The sequence below is a fragment of the Triticum dicoccoides genome, chromosome 2B, assembly GCF_002162155.2.
Source record: "Triticum dicoccoides isolate Atlit2015 ecotype Zavitan chromosome 2B, WEW_v2.0, whole genome shotgun sequence".
Classification (NCBI taxonomy): Eukaryota; Viridiplantae; Streptophyta; class Magnoliopsida; order Poales; family Poaceae; genus Triticum; species Triticum dicoccoides.
This window is the reverse complement of record NC_041383.1, coordinates 693607653-693631330: the sequence shown is the minus strand read 5'-3', so window position 1 is coordinate 693631330 and position 23678 is coordinate 693607653. Positions and strand designations below refer to the sequence as shown.

The window sequence follows — 23678 nt, the reverse complement described above, 5'->3', positions numbered from 1 at the left end:
CTCGCCCTCGCCCTGCCGCCGCCGCCGCTCGCCTTGGCACCCATCCCCGGCCTCACGCGCCCATCTAGATAGATGGGGGCCGCGCGCGACGAGGCCGGCGTGCCATCGTCTCGCGGCGGCCGAGCCGCCGGAGGGGAAGAAGAGGAAGCGGAAGGCCGCCAGCGCGCTGGTGGTGTCCGAGAAGAAGAGCAGGAAGCCGCCCTTCACCCCCAGCAAGGACCCCATCCGCCGCCTCACGCAGATGGCCTCGCTCGCCACGGCGCTCACGGCCACCAGCGCCGTCTTCAACAACGACCTCACCTACGTGCCCGACATGGCGCCCCGGTCCGCCAACCAATCCGCCCTCCTGGCAAGAGGGATGCAGGTCAGACGCTTCCTCCAATTCCACCACCCGATCTCCATTAAATTCAGTGTCACGACGCCATTTCAGTTTTACCGAAGCTTGGGTGCCATCTCATTTCAGGTGCTGCCAAGGGGGGATGCAGAGACATTGAGCCTATGCAAGAGGATGATGGAGCAAGGGGCCTCTCCTTGGTCGTCTTCAATCCGGTGGAAGGGTTAGTATTGTCTGCACAATTCGCTGCTCATTTCTGATCTTGTTCTTAAGAATCATTCAGGCACTGATTATTGTGTGGAATTTCTTGGACAGATTCATGGTCGAGGCAGACAGGCACATCAAGGATCTGACCATCATCACCAAGTACGTTGGCGAGCTTGACTACCTTCGAAACTGTGAGCACGACGACGGCGACAGCATGATGACTCTGCTCTTCGCCGAGCCGCCATCCAAGAGCCTCGTCATCTGCCCCGACAAGCGAAGCAACATTGCACGGTTCATCAACGGGATAAACAACCGTAAGCATTCTCTTCCTCTGATCACCGTGCATTTTATGCATTGATCGGAACCATGTCTGAAAAATTTGCGTGATGATGACCATTGCAGGGAAGGCAGGAAGAAGCAGAACCTCAAGTGCATGCGGTTCGCAATCGACAGTGAATCCATTGTCTCCTGGTGGCCAACAGGGACATCTCCAAGGGGGAGAGGTCGTACTACGACTACAACGGTGACGAGCACAAGTACCCAACTCACCATTTTGTATGACACATGAGCTGATGTTTAGTCCTTATTTTCATTTATCTGTGCTGATGATTGTGCTGATCCATTCCCCCAAAAGTCAACATGTACAGTCATCTAATTAGTTGATATATCTAGAATTTTCACCTGGAAAAAGGAAAAAGGGGAATTGTAAACATTGTATATCCAATGGAATGGAATGCAACGGCAAAGGGGTTGTTCTGTTCATGCATGTTTCTGCTGTAATTGCACTTTGTCAATGTTTTTGTTCGTTTAACCATTTTGAAAGAATGGGTTGTTCTGTTCATGCCTCTTTATATTCACGTGCTAAAATCACTTGTACATATACCACTTTAGCTCCATCATCTTTCAAAATGGTTAATCGTATCTTGTTGCCTGCCGTTTTGTGGGCAAGGCGCGGCAAGCCGCGCCACCGTGCCAGAATGCCAATGATTAAAGTTGTGTGCAGTGAACGTGTCTGAGAGGACCAAAACAATAGGTAACCCACTGACATTACATAATAAGTAAAATCTAGTAGTATTTGGAGCACAACGAAATGTAGTTGTGATGAGATCTTATTATCAGTATTCATCGGAAAAGAGTATGTAATATGATGTGTCTAATTCTCACCTTTCCTCCAAGATCATCCTCTCCTAATATGCTGATTGGCTTATGTGCCACCCTTTTTTTTATTGAGTACACGCGGAATGGGAGATATATAGGGGAAGAACAAAGGATGTCGTGTACTCCCGATCTGATGCCACCAAAATTGAGTTGGTTTGTACTCTCTCCCTCCACCCCATGTATGTAGTTGTTGTTTTCCTCTCTGATTGTTTTGTGCTAGGTCTCCCTCTTCTCTGAATACTTATATTGCATATGCTTAATCCGCTGATGTGTGTTATGTTGTTTGTAGTTCCTTCCTGGGCTCCTAACTAGTCTGCATTGATATTATTTATTAGTATTTTGTGCTACACCAGAATTAGTGCTTAGCGAGCTCTGTTCATTGTTTACGTTGTTTTCCCTTTGGACCTTAAGCATTCTTGAGAAAGATTAACACATAAAATTACTATATTTGGATTGCACCCCCTGATATAATTTGTCTTTAAATATTTCTTTTTTATTTAATTTTTAGTGTATGATAAAATCATGAAAAAAAGTTTGACATAGTAGTTTAACAGGATAGTTTTCATTGCTGTGAAGTAAAGAAACAGAGAAGGTGTGTTATGTATATGCCATATTTTCCTTTGTTGGAAATATGCCCTAGAGGCAATAATAAATTAGTTATTATTATATTTCCTTGTTCATGATAATCGTTTATTATCCATGCTATATTTGTATTGATAGGAAACTCAGATACATGTGTGGGTACATAGACAACACCATGTCCCTAGTAAGCCTCTAGTTGACTAGCTCGTTGATCAATAGATGGTTACGGTTTCCTGACCATGGACATTGGATGTCGTTGATAACGGGATCACATCATTAGGAGAATGATGTGATGGACAAGACCCAATCCTAAGCCTAGCACAAAGATCGTAGTTCGTATGCTAAAGCTTTTCTAATGTCAAGTATCTTTTCCTTAGACCATGAGATTGTGCAACTCCCGGATACCGTAGGAATACTTTGGGTGTACCAAACGTCACAACGTAACTGGGTGGCTATAAAGGTGCACTACAGGTATCTCCGAAAGTGTCTGTTGGGTTGGCACGAATCGAGACTGGGATTTGTCACTCTGTGTAAACGGAGAGGTATCTCTGGGCCCACTCGGTAGGACATCATCATAATGTGCACAAGTGACCAAGGGGTTGATCACGGGATGATGTGTTACGGAACGAGTAAGAGACTTGTCGGTAACGAGATTGAACAAGGTATCGGGATACCGACGATCGAATCTCGGGCAAGTACAATACCGCTAGACAAAGGGAATTGTATACGGGATCGATTGAGTTCTTGACATCGTGGTTCATCCGATGAGATCATCGTGGAACATGTGGGAGCCAACATGGGTATCCAGATCCCGCTGTTGGTTATTGACCGGAGAGCGTCTCGGTCATGTCTGCATGGTTCCTGAACCCGTAGGGTCTACACACTTAAGGTTCGATGACGCTAGGGTTATAAAGGAAGTTTGTATGTGGTTACCGAATGTTGTTAGGACTCCCGGATGAGATCCCGGATGTCATGAGGAGTTCCGGAATGGTCCGGAGGTAAAGATTTATATATGGGAAGTCCTGTTTTGGTCACCGGAAAAGTTTCGGGGTTTTCCGGTAACGTACCGGGACCACCGGGAGGGTCCCGGGGGTCCACCAAGTGGGGCCACCAACCCCGGAGGGCTGCATGGGCCAAGTGTGGGAGGGGACCAGCCCCAGGTGGGCTGGTGCGCCCCCCCACAGGGCCCAAGGCGCAGGGAAGTGGGGGAAGGGGGCAAACCCTAGGGCAGATGGGCCCTAAGGCCCACCCTAGGTGCGCCTTCCCCCCCTCTCCCCTTCTGGCCGCCACCCAGATGGGATCTGGGGGCTGCCGCCACCCCTGGGGAGGGAACCCTAGAGGGGGCGCAGCCCCCTCCCCTCCCCCTATAAATACTTGAGGTGTGGGGGCTGCCCAACACATGAGAATCTCTCCCTCTTGGCGCAGCCCTACCTCTCTTACTCCTCCTCTCCCGCGGTGCTTGGCGAAGCCCTGCTGGACTACCACGCTCCTCCATCACCACCACGTCGTTGTGCTGCTGCTGGATGGAGTCTTCCTCAACCTCTCCCTCTTCCCTTGCTGGATCAAGGCATGGGAGACGTCACCGGGATGTACGTGTGTTGAACGCGGAGGTGCCGTCCGTTCGGCACTAGGATCTCCGGTGATTTGGATCACGACGAGTACGACTCCTTCAACCCCGTTCTCTTGAACGCTTCTGCTTAGCGATCTACAAGGGTATGTAGATGCACTCTCCTTCCCCTCGTTGCTGGTTTCTCCATAGATAGATCTTGGTGACACGTAGGAAAATTTTGAATTTCTGCTACGTTCCCCAACAGTGGCATCATGAGCTAGGTCTATTGCGTAGATTCTTTGCACGATGTCACATCCCTAGCTTTTGGTAATGCTCTGAGCTAGCTAGTCATGTGTTGCATCATGTTTAAATTTTGCCTAAAATTGAAATGGGGATGTTCAAACCCTAGCATTAAATCAACTCAACTAGGGTAAGTTAAAATATTTTCAATAACCCAGAATGCCCTTTGGAAATGTTCATAATTTCTGTTAAAGGTGAAAACCTCTTCCAAAAATGTTGAACATATTTATAGGCTATTCCTGGGATTTTTGAATTAAATTATATAGTATTTGCATTTGGGCATTTAATTGCTAATAATATTTTAAATGCTCAAATAATCACAAACTGAAATGTTTACTGTTGGAAATATTCCAAACAGTGGCCACAGTCAGTTGCATGATTATTTGGAAATGCTCTGGCATTTTTAATAAATCCAAACACAATTACAGAAAATAGAAAACAGTAACTAAAATAGAAATAAAAGAAAAGAGAAGAAGTACCTGGCGCTCACCTGTGCTGGCCCAGCCTCCCCTGTGCAGCCCACCAGAACCAGCCCAGCCAGCCCAGCTCCCCACCGTCTTCAACCTCTGCCAGTAGGCAGAGGCGTGTCGACGCGCCTGCGCGCGAGCGCCACGCCACCAGGCTGCCTGCCTGCGTCCGAGGACAGCGCGACGCCGCGAATCCCCTCCTCGGTGCCGTTCCAGTCCGTCCGACTCGCTCACTCGATCCCCTGTCCTCTCCCTCGCCTCCAGTCCCTTCCTCGAGCGCGACCGAACGTAGCCGTCGCCTCCGATGACGAGCACCGTAGCCATCATGCACCCTAGGCCTCGCCCCGGTCCAGCTGCTGAGAGAAGGTCTTCCTCATCTGCGCGCTCAAGATCAGAAGCCCGGGGCGCACTGCATCGCCGTCAGCATCATCGTCTTCCTCGCCGGCAACCATGGATCCCCGCCGTCGATTCGCGCCAAAGAGGGCCTCCCCGAGCCGTCCGAGCTGCTCAACGACTCCGCTGTGAGGACTCCTTCGTTTTCCCCCTCCTCTCCTGCTCGTTCCCGTGCCGTAGCCGCCATCCCCGCAAGCACCGAGCTCCGGCCATCGCCATTGCCGGCGAACCTCGCGCCTCGGAGCTCTTCCACTCATTTTAGTAGCTCCCGCGTGCTCGCCCAGTCCCTAGGATCCCGATGCGCCTCTCTGCTTACTGGCTAATGCGCTGCAGCCCTCGCGCCCGTGCAGCCGTAGCTCCGGCAGCCGCCCGGCCCGTCACCACCGCCCCTACACGCTGCCCCAGCACACACCGCGGTCACCACTGGATGCGCCGCATCGCGGGCTTTCTAGCGCGCCTAGCCGCAGCTCGAATCGTGCTCTGTGGGCGATTCCCGAGCCCCCGCCGCGTCTGGTCGTTGCCGGCGGCTAGACGCCGGCGGGTTAGGCCCCGCTGACCAGGGGTTTGACCCCCCCTGGGTCGATGACAGGTGGGGCCAGCCCCCCTGCTAATTAGTTTAGCCTATTTTAACTAATTACCCCCTCTGCTGACACTGACATGCGGGCCCCGGCTCTAATTAAATTAGGTTAGTTAGTTAGTCACTGACCAGTGGACCCCACTGGTCAGGTTTGACCTGGAGGCGCCCTGTTGACCTGCTGACGTCAAGGTGATGTCATGCTGACGCATTAAATGATTTTCTGGATTTAAAATAATCAGAATATTCCAGAAAATTGTAAAAACTTCTAAAATTCATAGAAAATTAACCGTAACTCCAAATTAAATAATTTATATATGAAAAATTATCAGAAAAATTCAAGGAATCCACCTGTACCATTTTCATGCATGTTAGAACAACTTATCACTACTGTTTAGGGCAAATGAAGTGAATGACATTTGAATAATCACATATGGAGTTTGAATTTGAATCTTGTATTCAAACCAACTTCATTTAACTTGTTGCTAGATGCATTAGCCCAAAACACATTCATTTTGCTATGTCATGATCATGCATCATATTGTGCATTGCATTGATTGTGTTCCTTTCTGTGTTGCCGGTATTTGTCCCCTCTCGATAGACGTGATACCGATGATGTGATCGTTGACACTGATGAAGACCCAATGTTATCTTCAGAAGTGCCAGACAAGCAAAACCCCCTTGTTCATTCCGATACAATCCCACTCTCTCGCTCCTGCTCTCTTTTACTGCATTAGGACAACAACGATTCATCTGTTACCTGCTGCGGTAGCTGAACCCCTTTATCCTTTGCATGACCTGTCATTCCACAGTAAATAGATGAAACCCACTAGTATGAGTAGGAGTTGTTTGAGCCCTGTTGTGCCTACTATTCATGTTTGTTTGTCATGCCTGCTACTGCTTAGAGTTGAGTCAGGTCTGATTCATCGAGGATGAATCAGGGGTGTGTGAACATGTCCTACGGTGTGTGAGCTAAGCGTGTGAACACGATTTGGTAAAGGTAGCGGTGAGAGGCCATGTAGGAGTACATGGTGGGTTGTCTCATTGCAGCCGTCCTCAGGAACTGAGTTCTGTGTTTGTGATCCATGATTCAGCTACTACCACGCATTGGGCCCGAAACCAATGGACCCTCTCGGCTTCTTGATCACCCTTGTCCTCTGTCCAGGAGTTGCAAGTAGTTTCTGGTGTTTGTAGTATGCTGGAGGCCGTGCGCAGCGCTGACCGTAGGGGTGGGCTGTGATGCGGTAGGCACGTGGCACGGTGTACCGGGCGCCCGTTTGGTGTCTCGGGAACCCTGTTCACATCGTTTGGGGCTGTGAGCGAAACTCCGGCCGGATCTCCTCATGGATGGAACCCAAATAGGCGATAAACCTGGACTAGAGACTTAGGTGATTAGGTAGGTCGTGGCCGACACCCACGTTGGGCTTCCGCTTGAAGGTTGCCGAGTACATGTCGTGTAAACGGCGGTAAATGGTGAGAGCGTGTGTGAAGAAGTACACCCCTGCAGGGTTAATATGATCTATTCGAATAGCCGTGTCCGCGGAAAAGGACTTCTGGGTTGCTTATATCAGTTCATAGACAAGTGAAAGTGGATACTCTAAAATACGCAAGATAAGCGTGAGTGCTATGGATGGCGTTCTCGTAGGGAGACGGGAGCGATTCCATAGTGGTGTATTGATATGGTGAATATGTGGACTCGTGTGCGCCACCTCAAAAGAGTTACTTGCAGTCGTAGTTAGGATAGCCACCGAGTCAAAGCTGGCTTGCTGCAGTTAAACCCCACCATCCCTTTGTTGATAATGATGCATATGTAGTTAGTTCTGATGTAAGTCTTGCTGGGTACATTTGTACTCACGTTTGCATATTTTATGTTTTGCAGAGAGACTTCAGTCTCATTAGTAGTTCCGCTTGGACTTCGACGTTTAGCTTGTTACCTCAGCTACGATCTTGTGCCCTCGGCAGGATCTGATAGATAGTCAGGCTTCTCAGCCTTTTTCATTTATAGATGTCTGTACTCAGACATGATAGCTTCCGCTTGTGCTTTGAATTGTATGCTCTGATTGTTGGGTCGTGAGACCCATGTTTGTAATATCTCGCTCCTCGGAGCCTAATGAATAAATACTTGAGTCGTAGAGTCATTTTGTGATGCCATGTTGTATTGCACATATCGAGCATATTGTGTGTATGTTATTGAAATGCTTGGTATGTGTGGGATCTGACCATCTAGTTGTTTATCTTTAGTAGCCTCTCTTACCGGGAAATGTCTCCTAGTGTTTCCACTGAGCCATGGTAACTTGCTACTGCTCCGGAACACTTAGGCTGGCCGGCATGTGTCCTTCTTCGTTCCTGTGTCTGTCCCTTCGGGGAAATGTCACGCTTTGAGTACCGGAGTCCTGTTAGCCCGCTACAGCCCGGTTTACCGGAGTCCTGCTAGCCCAGTGCTACAGCCCGGACCCACTTGCTGATGACCGACACGTTCGAAGCTGGGTCATGGATGCCTGTCCCTGTAAGTCTGTGCCACTTTGGGCTTACGACTAGTCATGTTAGCCCGGGCTCCTTATCATATGGATGCTAGCGACACTATCATATACGTGAGCCAAAAGGCGCAAACGGTCCCGGGCAAAGGTAAGGCGACACCCGTGGGGATACCGTGCGTGAGGCCGCAAAGTAATATGAGGTGTTACCGGCTAGATCGATGTGACATCGAGTCGGGGTCCTGACAGCGTTGGTATCAGAGCTTGACTGCCTGTAGGATTACCAAGCCAAACTGGTCGAAGTTGAGTCTAGAAATTCTTTAGTTATATAAGGGAATTGATTGTGGGATGGAACGTAGGGCTCTTTTACTCCTTATACCTCATGGCCTTCTGATCTGAGTCATCATCTTCTCTTCTACGGGGATTAAGAACTAGGCTATCTCTTCTTTCTATTAGGATCACGTGTTACTAATCCGTAGACTTATAGATTGTTGGACTTAAGCCTCGTTTCAGTTCCTATTACTACCGTATGTTAAATTGTTGATCTCGAAACCTTGATATCGTGCTTCTGAGTGGTTATGCCACCATTTTGTGAATGTCTCAAATCTTTTCTGAGCATTTACAGCCGTTATGCTGTCCGAGTCATCCCAGGTTTCTAAATAGTCTGAAGCATTTGCAAAATTCCTTCCTCCCATTCCGATGTTCCTTTGGGCCAGATTAACCACACTAATCGGTGAGTTGAGGTAAATTATTGCCTTGACATATATGTTGGAGCTATTATTATGACCCTAGGTGTTTTAGGGAGTCACCTAGTAATCTAGCAATGTTTTGTGTCCTAGTGTGAAGATTCTGGCTTTTATTCTCGAAAGCATCCCATGATGCCACTTAGTAGTAGGTATTCTATTCCTTGGGCTTTGAACCTGAGATTCACTCTACTTACTTCATGTTGATAGTGTTTGCTAGTTCCTTTAGGATATTAGTAACCTTTGCGATAGTCCTTGAAGTCCGTGGTATCTTCTTCTTCCAAATACCATGAACTACTTATGGCAGAAGTTCCTCGTTGAACTGAAATATCACAACAGGATTATTCTTGATGAGTCCTCCGTTATATATTGTGACTCTGCCAGTTCTACTTTTCTGCATGGGTTATCCGGAAGAAACATGTGGAATTCGTTCGACATGCTAAACCATGCATCCACAACTCAGAAAGTTATATGTTCCTTTGAGTTGTTCTCTTTAGTTGCATTCTGACCCTCGTCTATCAATTGATAGTCAAGAGTATGCGTGCGTTCGTTTATCGATGCCTATTACTCTTGTGGTCTGTCAAGCCATTCTATTCCGGAATGACTAGGAGAAACAGACTCCAGTACCTCTTCCATATCTAGGATTGGGTCAAAGTAGTTGTATTCCGCAGATCAAATGCCGATCCAGCTTTTGGTTCTGCTCTACCTTGGAGTATTACATATTTTATATCGAGATTGTTATAGGAATTGCACACCACCCTATGAACTCTTGGTACAGTGATACTTCTTGCCATCGTTGTTCATCCCTCGGTTCCTGCGTTATTGTAACCGGAATGTCGACAAGTGAATCGTGATGTGTGAAATCAATACTCCTAGCAACCTTGTTGCTGGGTAGTTAAAGGACAATAATTTCATTCTTAGTGTGTTGGTTATTGAATCATCCTTCTAAGACTGATCGTGCTACCTAGTTCTTATTTCGGTGCACCCTTCGATTGATGAATTAGGATCTTGTCAAGCCCTCGCTCACTTGATCATATCATCTTGCCCCGAAAAGCAAGATTGTTCTCGAGCTTAGTAACATATCGGTGGTTCGTGATTTTCCGAAGATCTTCTCGGAAGTACTATCAGGTTGTCACCTGACCGCTATGTTGAGCTCGTGATCAAGTTGGTTTATTGTAAACCACCCTTTCTCCAAGAATCTGTGTTGGATATCCCTGAGCTAGTTGGTTAAGTTAGACAACGACTTGGAGAGTTGGAAGATAAAAGCTTGCCTGACTTAGTTCGTTCCAAAGGGATATTCTTGTGTAGTGTGTGTTGAAGAAAGATGATATCTTCATCGATTGGTCCCTGTGATCAGTTGCTGGATCTATTGTCTTATCAATCCTTTGATTTGAGTGTGGGCTATCGTCAAATCAAATCAGAACCAACGATATTCGTAATGTTCTCTTACTCGTGGTTGATTCCTCGAGCATACACCGTTATATCTTTGGTCTGACCAATGCTATCACCGTGTTCACTTAACTATGGAATTCCTTTTAAAAGGAAACCTAGATGAATTGTTGTTGAGCCCATTGACAACATCCTTATTCCCTCCATGATTTTGTTGAACATTAAGTTAGTGTTGGAAACTTTTGAAAGCATTTCTTCATGCTAGTTCATGGAGCAAATGTTCGGATGTAAGAAGTGACTTCCGTTAATTCATGTGCATCTGATGCAAGTTGCCGCCGTGGATTCGAGAAAGTCAATGTTGTTTCCTCTGGAATCATCCCAAGTCAGTCATGCATACGTGCGAAGTATTCTGTGGTCTGGAGATTTGCAACCTCCATTCTATATGTATATCCTAGCACACCAAGCCACTGATTGAGTTGTTCAAAGATAAAGGAGTCTGTCCAAGGTGAACTCTTTGGACTTCCACGCGTGGAGACTTCGATGTCATTAATGATGGTTCCCCCTCCTGAACTCGGTAGTGTTTTATTATAAGACTACTTCGTGGTCATGCTTGTCTGGGACAACGTGTTCACATGTTTGTAGCAGAACCAGCTCATGTTTTGGAGCTTACTATCGTAGTTCATTCCCCGAGAATCTCGCAACGTCATCTCGTCGATTTGTGTTGCAAACTTTTGTTTTCCTTCCCAGACTCGATGAGTCTGGAATATCCTGACACCAACCAGATCTGAATCTTAGGCAGATATGATGGGTTGGAACATTTCCCAAGAACTATAATATTGGTCTCTCGATAACCGGTAAGGTGGATGTCGTGGCCAACACACCCATCCGGTAGACCTATTATTATAGTATCTTATTTGATGGAATTGGCCACCTCCCCATAGGGATTTCGTAGGATTTACTCTCTAGTTGCCCCTATGGATCTTTGTGTTTCCGAAGTCCGACCTTTTTACTTGATGTTCTAGATATCAAACCATATCTATGGGTGGGTTACACTAGCACATCAAGGAGAACATTAGAAGCGGAGTGCTAAATGTCTCTCGGTCGATCATCCAGATTTTGTTCCTTGGCTTCGCTAAGGTGTAATCTGAGAAGGTGTTATCTTCCTTTGCATCTGCATCATCCATCATCACTCGTCATGATAGCAAGTTGTGTTGCCAGGATCCTTGACACGAATGTTGGTAAAATCTTGATGAATATGGAAATGCTCAAGTTCTTGAGAGCACGCACAAGCGCTACGTCTTATCATCGGCACTAGCTGGGATTGCCCCAGATTCTTCGGTTATGCTATAACCACTCCAACAGTGAATTCACTCTTTATTGTTGGGTTCTTCCCCAGTTACCAGAATCATTCCCAGCATTTGCATTTTGTTCCCAGCTTGCACCACCAATGTCCCCTCCATTTCCGGTGATAAGCAAAAATCATCCATTACGTTGTCTTCAACAAGGTAATCCACATCATCCAAGTTTGAGTATGCCATCCTACCGACCCCCTCCAAACGATCGCTCGAGAATTGTCTTAGGCTGGTTTAAAGAGTTTCAATGATCTCTGAATCAAAAGTAATTCTTTTTGCCACTTAAGGGAATATCTCTACGAGTCACGGTTCCGAAGGTGTCTCGTTGTGGTATCATGGCAACTCAACTCCTCGCTACGTTGACAATCGATTACCACCTTCTTAGGTGTGGAATTGTTGTCCACCTAGTGAACCTTCGTCATCCGTTTCTTTCCACCCCTCTTGATGTGTATCTCGTGTCTCAACCCGAGGGATGGTTCTATGTCCCATTTCGTGAGTTAATCCTGAGTTGCTCAACCTTCGAGTAGAACAATTCCTTTAGGGTCTTCCCTTTCCTCTCGTTGTCATGATTAGCTGGAGTTCTCAGAGCAAGATGACAAGGCAAAGATGGTGAACGAATCAACGTTCATTTGAAGTGCAACCGGGATCGTGAAGATTATACTAGTTTGCGTTTCCCCTTCATCCTACCCTACGCTTGAATCTCGAGACGAGATTCTTGTTTAGTGGGGGTGAGTTGTCACATCCCTAGCTTTTGGTAATGCTCTGAGCTAGCTAGTCATGTGTTGCATCATGTTTAAATTTTGCCTAAAATTGAAATGGGGATGTTCAAACCCTAGCATTAAATCAACTCAACTAGGGTAAGTTAAAATATTTTCAATAACCCAGAATGCCCTTTGGAAATGTTCATAATTTCTGTTAAAGGTGAAAACCTCTTCCAAAAATGTTGAACATATTTATAGGCTATTCCTGAGATTTTTGAATTAAATTATATAGTATTTGCATTTGGGCATTTAATTGCTAATAATATTTTAAATGCTCAAATAATCACAAACTGAAATGTTTACTGTTGGAAATATTCCAAACAGTGGCCACAGTCAGTTGCATGATTATTTGGAAATGCTCTGGCATTTTTAATAAATCCAAACACAATTACAGAAAATAGAAAACAGTAACTAAAATAGAAATAAAAGAAAAGAGAAGAAGTACCTGGCGCTCACCTGTGCTGGCCCAGCCTCCCCTGTGCAGCCCACCAGAACCAGCCCAGCCAGCCCAGCTCCCCACCGTCTTCAACCTCTGCCAGTAGGCAGAGGCGTGTCGACGCGCCTGCGCGCGAGCGCCACGCCACCAGGCTGCCTGCCTGCGTCCGAGGACAGCGCGACGCCGCGAATCCCCTCCTCGGTGCCGTTCCAGTCCGTCCGACTCGCTCACTCGATCCCCTGTCCTCTCCCTCGCCTCCAGTCCCTTCCTCGAGCGCGACCGAACGTAGCCGTCGCCGCCGATGACGAGCACCGTAGCCATCATGCACCCTAGGCCTCGCCCCGTGTCCAGCTGCTGAGAGAAGGTCTTCCTCATCTGCGCGCTCAAGATCAGAAGCCCGGGGCGCACTGCATCGCCGTCAGCATCATCGTCTTCCTCGCCGGCAACCATGGATCCCCGCCGTCGATTCGCGCCAAAGAGGGCCTCCCCGAGCCGTCCGAGCTGCTCAACGACTCCGCTGTGAGGACTCCTTCGTTTTCCCCCTCCTCTCCTGCTCGTTCCCGTGCCGTAGCCGCCATCCCTGCAAGCACCGAGCTCCGGCCATCGCCATTGCCGGCGAACCTCGCGCCTCGGAGCTCTTCCACTCATTTTAGTAGCTCCCGCGTGCTCGCCCAGTCCCTAGGATCCCGATGCGCCTCTCTGCTTACTGGCTAATGCGCTGCAGCCCTCGCGCCCGTGCAGCCGTAGCTCCGGCAGCCGCCCGGCCCGTCACCACCGCCCCTACACGCTGCCCCAGCACACACCGCGGTCACCACTGGATGCGCCGCATCGCGGGCTTTCTAGCGCGCCTAGCCGCAGCTCGAATCGTGCTCTGTGGGCGATTCCCGAGCCCCCGCCGCGTCTGGTCGTTGCCGGCGGCTAGACGCCGGCGGGTTAGGCCCCGCTGACCAGGGGTTTGACCCCCCCTGGGTCGATGACAGGTGGGGCCAGCCCCCCTGCTAATTAGTTTAGCCTATTTTAACTAATTACCCCCTCTGCTGACACTGACATGCGGGCCCCGGCTCTAATTAAATTAGGTTAGTTAGTTAGTCACTGACCAGTGGACCCCACTGGTCAGGTTTGACCTGGAGGCGCCCTGTTGACCTGCTGACGTCAAGGTGATGTCATGCTGACGCATTAAATGATTTTCTGGATTTAAAATAATCAGAATATTCCAGAAAATTGTAAAAACTTCTAAAATTCATAGAAAATTAACCGTAACTCCAAATTAAATAATTTATATATGAAAAATTATCAGAAAAATTCAAGGAATCCACCTGTACCATTTTCATGCATGTTAGAACAACTTATCACTACTGTTTAGGGCAAATGAAGTGAATGACATTTGAATAATCACATATGGAGTTTGAATTTGAATCTTGTATTCAAACCAACTTCATTTAACTTGTTGCTAGATGCATTAGCCCAAAACACATTCATTTTGCTATGTCATGATCATGCATCATATTGTGCATTGCATTGATTGTGTTCCTTTCTGTGTTGCCGGTATTTGTCCCCTCTCGATAGACGTGATACCGATGATGTGATCGTTGACACTGATGAAGACCCAATGTTATCTTCAGAAGTGCCAGGCAAGCAAAACCCCCTTGTTCATTCCGATACAATCCCACTCTCTCGCTCCTGCTCTCTTTTACTGCATTAGGACAACAATGATTCATCTGTTACCTGCTGCGGTAGCTGAACCCCTTTATCCTTTGCATGACCTGTCATTCCACAGTAAATAGATGAAACCCACTAGTATGAGTAGGAGTTGTTTGAGCCCTGTTGTGCCTACTCATTCATGTTTGTTTGTCATGCCTGCTACTGCTTAGAGTTGAGTCAGGTCTGATTCATCGAGGATGAATCAGGGGTGTGTGAACATGTCCTACGGTGTGTGAGCTAAGCGTGTGAACACGATTTGGTAAAGGTAGCGGTGAGAGGCCATGTAGGAGTACATGGTGGGTTGTCTCATTGCAGCCGTCCTCAGGAACTGAGTTCTGTGTTTGTGATCCATGATTCAGCTACTACCACGCATTGGGCTCGAAACCAATGGACCCTCTCGGCTTCTTGATCACCCTTGTCCTCTGTCCAGGAGTTGCAAGTAGTTTCTGGTGTTTGTAGTATGCTGGAGGCCGTGCGCAGCGCTGACCGTAGGGGTGGGCTGTGATGCGGTAGGCACGTGGCACGGTGTACCGGGCGCCCGTTTGGTGTCTCGGGAACCCTGTTCACATCGTTTGGGGCTGTGAGCGAAACTCCGGCCGGATCTCCTCATGGATGGAACCCGAATAGGCGATAAACCTGGACTAGAGACTTAGGTGATTAGGTAGGTCGTGGCCGACACCCACGTTGGGCTTCCGCTTGAAGGTTGCCGAGTACATGTCGTGTAAACGGCGGTAAGTGGTGAGAGCGTGTGTGAAGAAGTACACCCCTGCAGGGTTAATATGATCTATTCGAATAGCCGTGTCCGCGGAAAAGGACTTCTGGGTTGCTTATATCAGTTCATAGACAAGTGAAAGTGGATACTCTAAAATACGCAAGATAAGCGTGAGTGCTATGGATGGCGTTCTCGTAGGGAGACGGGAGCGATTCCATAGTGGTGTATTGATATGGTGAATATGTGGACTCGTGTGCGCCACCTCAAAAGAGTTACTTGCAGTCGTAGTTAGGATAGCCACCGAGTCAAAGCTGGCTTGCTGCAGTTAAACCCCACCATCCCTTTGTTGATAATGATGCATATGTAGTTAGTTCTGATGTAAGTCTTGCTGGGTACATTTGTACTCACGTTTGCATATTTTATGTTTTGCAGAGAGACTTCAGTCTCATTAGTAGTTCTGCTTGGACTTCGACGTTTAGCTTGTTACCTCAGCTACGATCTTGTGCCCTCGACAGGATCTGATAGATAGTCAGGCTTCTCAGCCTTTTTCATTTATAGATGTCTGTACTCAGACATGATAGCTTCCGCTTGTGCTTTGAATTGTATGCTCTGATTGTTGGGTCGTGAGACCCATGTTTGTAATATCTCGCTCCTCGGAGCCTAATGAATAAATACTTGAGTCGTAGAGTCATTTTGTGATGCCATGTTGTATTGCACATATCGAGCATATTGTGTGTATGTTATTGAAATGCTTGGTATGTGTGGGATCTGACCATCTAGTTGTTTATCTTTAGTAGCCTCTCTTACCGGGAAATGTCTCCTAGTGTTTCCACTGAGCCATGGTAACTTGCTACTGCTCCGGAACACTTAGGCTGGCCGGCATGTGTCCTTCTTCGTTCCTGTGTCTGTCCCTTCGGGGAAATGTCACGCTTTGAGTACCGGAGTCCTGTTAGCCCGCTACAGCCCGGTTTACCGGAGTCTTGCTAGCCCAGTGCTACAGCCCGGACCCACTTGCTGATGACCGACACGTTCGAAGCTGGGTCATGGATGCCTGTCCCTGTAAGTCTGTGCCACTTTGGGTTTACGACTAGTCATGTCAGCCCGGGCTCCTTATCATATGGATGCTAGCGACACTATCATATACGTGAGCCAAAAGGCGCAAACGGTCCCGGGCAAAGGTAAGGCGACACCCGTGGGGATACCGTGCGTGAGGCCGCAAAGTAATATGAGGTGTTACCGGCTAGATCGATGTGACATCGAGTCGGGGTCCTGACACACGAGTAGAGCACAAAGTAGTTGTGGGCGTTGATTTTGTTCAATATGCTTACCGTTACTAGTCCAATCTTGTTTCGACGGTATTGTGGGATGAAGCGGACCGGACCGACCTTACACGTACACTTACGTGAGACAAGTTCCACCGACTGACATGCACTTGGTGCATAAGGTGGCTAGCGGGTGCTAGTCTCTCCCACTTTAGTCAGAACGGATTCGATGAAAAGGGTCCTTATGAGGGGTAAATAGCAATTGGCATATCACGTTGTGGTTTTGCATAGGTAAGAAACGTTCTTGCTAGAAACCCATAGCAGCCACGTAAAACATGCAAACAACAATTAGAGGACGTCTAACTTGTTTTTGCAGGGTATGCTATGTGATGTGATATGGCCAAGAAGAATGTGATGAATATATGTGATGTATGAGATTGATCATGTTCTTGTAATAGGAATCACGACTTGCATGTCGATGAGTATGACAACCGGCAGGAGCCATAGGAGTTGTCTTTATTTATTGTATGACCTGCGTGTCATTGAACAACACCATGTAATTACTTTACTTTATTGCTAACCGGTAGCCATAGTAGTAGAAGTAATAAGTTGGCGAGACAACTTCATGGAGACACGATGATGGAGATCATGATGATGGAGATCATGGTGTCATGCCGGTGACGATGATGATCATGGAGCCCCGAAGATGGAGATCAAAAGGAGCAAAATGATATTGGCCATATCATGTCACTTTTTGATTGCATGTGATGTTTATCATGTTTATACATCTTATTTGCTTAGAACGACGGTAGTAAATAAGATGATCCCTCATTAAAATTTCAAGAAAGTGTTCCCCCTAACTGTGCACCGTTGCGAAAGTTCGTCGTTTCTAAGCACCACGTGATGATCGGGTGTGATGGATTCTTACGTTCACATACAACGGGTGGAAGACAGATTTAAACACGCGAAACACTTAGGTTGACTTGACGAGCCTAGTATGTACAGACATGGCCTCGGAACACAAGAGACCGAAAGGTCGAGCATGAGTCGTATAGTAGATACGATCAACATGAAGATGTTCACCGATGATGACTAGTCCGTCTCACGTGATGATCGGACACGGCCTAGTTGACTCGGATCATGTAATCACTTAGATGACTAGAGGGATGTCTATCTGAGTGGGAGTTCATAAGATGAACTTAATTATCCTGAACATAGTCAAAAGATCTTTGCAAATTATGTCGTAAGCTCGCGCTTTAGTTCCACTATTTAGATATGTTCCTAGAGAAAATATAGTTGAAAGTTGATAGTAGCGATTATGCGGACAGTAGAAAGCTTATGTCCTTAATGCACCGCTCAGTGTGCTGAACCCCAAAAGTTGTTTGTGGATGTTGCGAACATCGGACATACACGTTTTGATAACTACGTGATAGTTCAGTTAAATGGTTTAGAGTAGAGGCACCAAAGACGTTTTCGAAATGTCGCGAAACATATGAGATGTTTCGAGGGCTGAAATTGGGATTTCAGGCTCGTGCCCACGTCAAGAGGTATAAGACCTCCGACGATTTTCTTAGCCTGCAAACTAAGGGAGAAAAGCTCAATCATTGAGCTTGTGCTCAGATTGTCTAACTGCAGCAATCACTTGAATCCAGTGGGAGTTGATCTTCCAGATGAGATAGTGATGTTTCTCCAAAGTCATTGCCACCAAGCTGCTAGAGCTTCGTGATGAACTATAACATATCAGGGATAGATATGATGATCCTTGAAGTGTTGGCGATGTTTGACACCGCGAAAGTAGAAGTCAAGTAGGAGCATCAATTGTTGATGGTTGGTAAAACCACTAGTTTCAAGAAGGGCAAGGGCGACGAGGGATACTTCATGAAACGGCAAAACAGTTGCTGCTCTAGTGAAGAAACCCAAGGTTGAACCCAAACCCGAGACTAAGTGCTTCTGTAATGAGAGGAACGGACACTGAAGCAGAATTACCCTAGATACTTGGTAGATAAGAAGGCTGGCAAGGTCGATAGAAGTATATTGGATATACATTATGTTAATGTGTACTTTACTAGTACTCCTAGTAGCACCAGAGTATTAGATACCGGTTCGGTTGCTAAGTGTTAGTAACTTGAAATAAAAGAGCTACGGAATAAACGGAGACTAGCTAAAGGTGAGCTGACGATATGTGTTGGAAGTGTTTCCAAGTTTGATGTGATCAAACATCGCACGCTCCCTCTACCATCAAGATTAGTACTAAACCTGAATAATTGTCATTTGGTGTTTGCGTTGAACATAGACATAATTGGATTATGTCTATCGCTATACGGTTATTCATTTAAGGATAATAATGGTTACTCTATTTATTTGAATAATACCTTCAATGGTCTTGCACCTAAAGGAATGGTTTATTGAATCTCGATCGTAGTGATACACATTTTCATGCCAAAAGATATAACATAGTAATGATAGTACCACCTACTTGTGGCACTGCCATGTAAGTCATATTGGTATAATGCGCATGAAGAAGCTCCATGTTGATGGATCTTTGGACTCACTCGTTTTTTGAAAAGTTTGAGACATGCGAACCATGTCTATTGGTGTATATGCATGAAGAAACTCCATGCAGATGGATCATTTGGACTCACTTGATTTTGAATCACTTGAGATATGCAAATCATACCACATGGGCAAGATGACCGAAAAGCCTCGTTTTCAGTAAGATGGAACAAGATGGAAACTTGTTGGAAGTAACACATTTTGATGTGTGCAGTCCAATGAGTGCTGAGGCATGCAGTGAATATCGTTATGTTCTTACTTCACAGATGATTCGAGTAGATGTTGAGTATATTTACTTGATGAAACACAAGTCTGAATTATTGAATGGTTCAAGTAATTTCAGAGTGAAGTTGAAGATCATTGCGACAAGACGATAAAATGTCTATGATATGATCATAGAGATGAGTATCTGAGTTACGAGTTTGGCACACAATTAAGACATTGTGGAGATTGTTTCACAACGAATACCGCCTGGAACACCATAGTGTGATGGTGCGTCCGAACATCATAACTGCACCCTATTGGATATGGTGCATACCATGATGTCTCTTATCGAATTACCACTATCGTTCATGGGTTAGGCATTAGAGACAACCGCACTCACTTTAATAGGGCACCACGTAATTCCGTTGAGACGACACCGTTTGAACTATGGTTTGGAGAAACCTAAGTTGTCGTTTCTTAAAGGTTTGGGGCTGCGACGCTTATGTGAAAAGGTTTCAGGTTGATAAGCTCGAACCCAAAGCGGATAAAATGCATCTTCATAGGACACCCAAAACAGTTGGGTATACCTCCTAATTCAGATCCGAAAGCAATAGGGATTGTTTCTTGAACCGGGTCCTTTCTCGAGGAAAAGTTTGTCTCGAGAATTGAGTGGGAGGATGGTGGAGACTTGATGAGGTTATTGAACCATCAACCAGTGTGTAGCAGGGCACAGGAAGTTGTTCCTGTGGCACCTACATCAATTGAAGTGGAAGCTTATGATAGTGATCATGAAGTTTCGGATCAAGTCACTACCGTACCTCGTAGGGTGACAAGGATGCGTACTGCTTCAGAGTGGTACAGTAATCCTGTCTTGAAGGTCATGTTGCTAGACAACAATGAACCTACGAGCTATGGAGAAGCGATGGTGGGCCCATATTCCGACAAATGGTTAGAAGCCATGAAATCCGAGATAGGATCCATGTATCAGAACAAAGCATGGACTTTGGTGGACTTGCCCGATGATCGACAAGTCATTGAGATAAATGGATCTTTAAGAAGAAGGCAGACATGGACGGTAATGTCACCGTCTATGAAGCTCGACTTGTGGTGAAGAGTTTTTCACAAGTTCAAGGAGTTGACTACGATGAGATTTTCTCATCCGTAGCGATGCTTAAGTCCATCGGAATCATGTTAGCATTAGCTGCATTTATGAAATCTGGCAGATGGATGTCAAGACGAGTTTCCTTACCAGTTTTCGTAAGGAAAGGTTGTATGTGATACAATCAGAAAGGTTTTGTCGATCCTAAGGATGCTAAAAGGTATGCTAGCTCCAGCGATCCTTCTAAGGACTGGAGTAAGCATCTCGGAGTTGGAATATACACTTTGATAAGATGATCAAAGATTTTAGGTTTATACAAAGTTTATGAGAAACTTGTATTTCCAAAGAAGTGAGTGGGAGCACTATAGAATTTCTGATGAGTATATGTTGTTGACATATTGTTGATCAGAAATGATGTAGAATTTCTGGAAAGCATATAGGGTTATTTGAAATATGTTTTTCAAGGGAAAACCTGGATTAAGCTACTTGAACATTGAGCTCAAGATCTATAAGGATAGATCAAAACGCTTAATGGTACTTTCAAAAGAGCATATACCTTGACATGATCTTGAAGGTGTTCAAGATGGATCAGTCAAAGAAGGAGTTCTTGCCTGAGATGTAAGGTATGAAGTTAAGACTTAAAACTCGACCACAGCAGAAAAGAGAGAAAGGACGAAGGTCGTCCCCTATGCTTTAGACGTAGGCTCTACAGTATGCTATGCTGTGTACCGCACCTGATGTGTGCCTTGCCACATGTCTAACAAGAGGGTACAAAGGTGATCAAGGAGTGGATCACTAGATAGCGGTCAAAATTATCCTTAGAGGAATAAGGATATGTTTCTCGATTATGGAGGTGATAAAGAGTTCGGCGTAAAGGGTTACGACGATGCAAGCTTTAACACCTATCTGAATGACTCTGAGTAGCAAACCAGATACGTATAGTGGAGAAACCATTTGGAATAGCTCCAAGTGGAGCGTGGAAGCAACATTTACATTATTACCAAGAGATTTGCGAAGTACATACGGATCTGAATGTTGCAGACCCGTTGACTAAAATCTCTTACAAGCAAAACATGATCAAACCCCAGAACTCATTGAGTCTTAATCACATGATGATGTGAACTAGTTTAATGACACTAGTAAACTCTTTGGATGTTGGTCACATGGCGATGTGACGTGTGAGTGTTAATCACATGGCGATGTGAACTAGATTATTGACTCTAGTGCAAGTGGGAGACTGTTGGAAATATGCCCTAGAGGCAATAATAAATTAGTTATTATTATATTTCCTTGTTCATGATAATCGTTTATTATCCATGCTATAATTGTATTGATAGGAAACTCAGATACATGTGTGGGTACATAGACAACACCATGTCCCTAGTAAGCCTCTAGTTGACTAGCTCGTTGATCAATAGATGGTTACGGTTTCCTGACCATGGACATTGGATGTCGTTGATAACGGGATCACATCATTAGGAGAATGATGTGATGGACAAGACCCAATCCTAAGCCTAGCACAAAGATCGTAGTTCGTATGCTAAAGCTTTTCTAATGTCAAGTATCTTTTCCTTAGACCATGAGATTGTGCAACTCTCGGATACCGTAGGAATGCTTTGGGTGTACCAAACGTCACAACGTAACTGGGTGGCTATAAAGGTGCACTACAGGTATCTCCGAAAGTGTCTGTTGGGTTGGCACGAATCGAGACTGGGATTTGTCACTCCGTGTAAACGGAGAGGTATCTCTGGGCCCACTCGGTAGGACATCATCATAATGTGCACAATGTGACCAAGGGGTTGATCACGGGATGATGTGTTACGGAACGAGTAAAGAGACTTTCCGGTAACGAGATTGAACAAGGTATCGGGATACCGACGATCGAATCTCGGGCAAGTACAATACCGCTAGACAAAGGGAATTGTATACGGGATCGATTGAGTCCTTGACATCATGGTTCATCCAATGAGATCATCATGGAACATGTGAGAGCCAACATGGGTATCCAGATCCCGCTGTTGGTTATTGACCGGAGAATGTCTCGGTCATGTCTACATGGTTCCCGAACCCGTAGGGTCTACCCACTTAAGGTTCGATGACGCTAGGGTTATAAAGGAAGTTTGTATGTGGTTACCGAATGTTGTTCGGACTCCCGGATGAGATCCCGGATGTCACAAGGAGTTCCGGAATGGTCCGGAGGTAAAGATTTATATATGGGAAGTCTTGTTTTGGTTACTGGAAAAGTTTCGGGTTTTTCCAGTAACGTACCGGGACCACCGGGAGGGTCCCGGGGGTCCACCAAGTGGGGCCACCAACCCCGGAGGGCTGCATGGGCCAAGTGTGGGAGGGGACCAACCCCAGGTGGGCTGGTGCGCCCCCCACAGGGCCCAAGGCGCAGGGAAGTGGGGGAAGGGGGCAAACCCTAGGGCAGATGGGCCCTAAGGCCCACCCTAGGTGCGCCTTCCCCCCTCTCCCCTTCTGGCCGCCACCCAGATGGGATCTGGGGGCTGCCTCCACCCCTGGGGAGGGAACCCTAGAGGGGGCGCAGCCCCCTCCCCTCCCCCTATAAATACTTGAGGTGTGGGGGCTGCCCAACACATGAGAATCTCTCCCTCTTGGCGCAGCCCTACCTCTCTTACTCCTCCTCTCCCGCGGTGCTTGGCGAAGCCCTGCTGGACTACCACGCTCCTCCATCACCACCACATCGTTGTGCTGCTGCTGGATGGAGTCTTCCTCAACCTCTCCCTCTCCCCTTGTTGGATCAAGGCATGGGAGACATCACCGGGCTGTACGTGTGTTGAACGCGGAGGTGCCGTCCGTTCGGCACTAGGATCTCCGATGATTTGGATCACGACGAGTATGACTCCTTCAACCCCGTTCTCTTGAACGCTTCCTCTTAGCGATATAGAAGGGTATGTAGATGCACTCTCCTTCCCCTCGTTGCTGGTTTCTCCATAGATAGATCTTGGTGACACGTAGGAAAATTTTGAATTTCTGCTACGTTCCCCAACATCCTTCTCTGGGTTTCAATATTGTGCTATGCAGAACAGCTAAAAGACTACAATGTCTGTCATCTCCCTTATAAATGGGAGCTAATTCTTTCTATTTATTTCTTACCCCCATTGATTGCGAGAACATGTGACATGATGATAGCATGAGGAATTGGGGGTTATAATTTCTAACGGCTGAATTTCACATTTTTGCTCTTGAAACTTCTGGCAAGTAAAGCAAGCTACTTTGGTTTTGCTGGTGTGATGTGCTAGACGCATAACTGACTGGCTTTGTATTCTTGCGAACCATGCTGAGTCATGCTTGTGCTATACATGGGCCATTCTTTATACATCTTTACTGAGAATGAAAATAGCTATGATAGTTAGGATTATTGTTACTTGATGCGGTGTATAAGCTGCATCTATACCATTGTCTTT

The 23678-nt window shown here is 46.5% G+C and overlaps 1 pseudogene; it reads left to right on the top strand.

Moving 5' to 3' along the window:
- The window catches only part of LOC119361158, a 2711-nt pseudogene extending 1394 nt beyond the window's left edge, over positions 1–1317 (top strand).
- Positions 1318–23678: the final 22361 nt, after the last annotated feature.